The sequence below is a fragment of the Poecilia reticulata genome, linkage group LG7, assembly GCF_000633615.1.
Source record: "Poecilia reticulata strain Guanapo linkage group LG7, Guppy_female_1.0+MT, whole genome shotgun sequence".
Taxonomy (NCBI): domain Eukaryota; kingdom Metazoa; phylum Chordata; class Actinopteri; order Cyprinodontiformes; family Poeciliidae; genus Poecilia; species Poecilia reticulata.
The window spans coordinates 31,410,095-31,411,891 of NC_024337.1; positions in this window are offsets into that span (position 1 = coordinate 31,410,095).

Below are 1,797 nucleotides of genomic sequence, written 5' to 3' on the forward strand. Positions count from 1 at the left end.
ACTCAGAGTGGAAAACTGGAAACTCAGAGTGGAAAACTGGAAACTCAGAGTGGAAAACTGGAAACTCAGAGTGGAAAACTGTGGAAACTCAGAGTCGTCCCCACTGACCAGCAGGTCCTGCGTGTCTGAGTCCGCCCACTTGTTTACATAATCCTGCATGAATAAACATGAGATGATTTATGAATAAACATGTCTGGGGCTGTGAAAACACACACACACACACACACACACACACACACACACACACACACACACACACACTCTGCTGGGAAACCTCAGCCCCTGATGAATATTCATGCATCTCTCGTTCTCACACTCCTCCGCTGTGTTTCACTCCCAGACATTCATCTCCTCCTTCACATCCGTCTCTTCAGCTCATCTCATTTCTCAGACTTTAGCTGGTTTCCTTCCAGACTTTAAATGTTGTTTCGATCGGATCCAGACTGAAACTGTTCAAACCGGCCGCCATCCCCTTCCTGGGACTGCAGCGCCCTCTTGTGGCCGTTTCTAGTATAACAAGCGAAAGCGACGAAGTCCAACGCTTTAATGTAGGGAACTCAAATATAATAAATGGTTTATTATAAACAGTTAGAAACGCTTATATTCAACTTTCTTCTCACGCAAATCCAAAACACATACGGAAATAAAACGTTATTTTAAATTATGGAAATTTACATACACAAGAAACTAATGCAAAATCCCATCTCTTCCACACACACACATATATATATATATATATATTATACATACATACCACTAAGTGCGACCACGTGTGTGTGTGTGTGTGTAAGCAAATGTGAGGAGGGGGTTCAACAACTTTTTAAATTAATATAAAAGCCCAATAAAAGGGTAAAAAATGTCAATCTTAAGGTGATGCATGAAATTCCCATTTAAAAATGTAAGGCTTCCTGTGTTTACCTGTTACAAAGCATGTTAGGAAAAAAATACTCCATTTAGATTCATGACACTAAAATTCATTTAATTATTTTTACATTATTTAACCTTTACTTCACCACGAAAATACCACAGGTAAAAAATAAAAAAATCTCTTTTGCAGGAGAGTCCAGGTCAAACTGCCAGCAGCACAGAGGTTACAGAACAGCTAATCTGACGACGCCGTCAGATTCACACATTTCTGCATAAATTAGGATTATTCCAGCTCGAGTTGCTGCTATTCTACCGTTTCTAAAATGTAATCACACACATCAATGGTCTAAATATCTCCAACAAGACAAATAAGATCCAGAATGTTTACCAACTTTAACATTGCTAACGCTAATGCTAACGCTAATGCTAATGCTAATGCTAGCTTAATCTTTTCCAACGGCAGCAATCAGGAAGTCTAATTCAGAACCGTCCCAGTCTGGTTCAGAAGGAGAACTGGGAGTAAATTACAGGAAATAATAAAACATTTTTCTTCCTGTCCTTACTTTGACTCTTCTGTGGAGATAAAGTTAAACATCCCAGATACAACATCAGCAATAACCTTGAACATCAAGGGCATGTTAAGCATTGGAGATAAAAATAAAATAAATAAATGGGGGACAATATTAAATATCCTGGACAACATTAAACAGTGTCATCAGGGACAACATTGTCCCCGATGCTTAATGTCCCTTTTCTCTCATCTCAAAGGAATCTTCATGTCAAAGTTTCACATTCACAAATAAGCTGACAGGTTGAGAGAACATCCCTGTAAAGAAATCAAAATGGTCACATCTCCCAGGAGCTGAAGGGACCAGGACGACTGGCCGGTTGAAGGCAGGGGACCAGGACGGGTGAAGGGGACCAGGACGG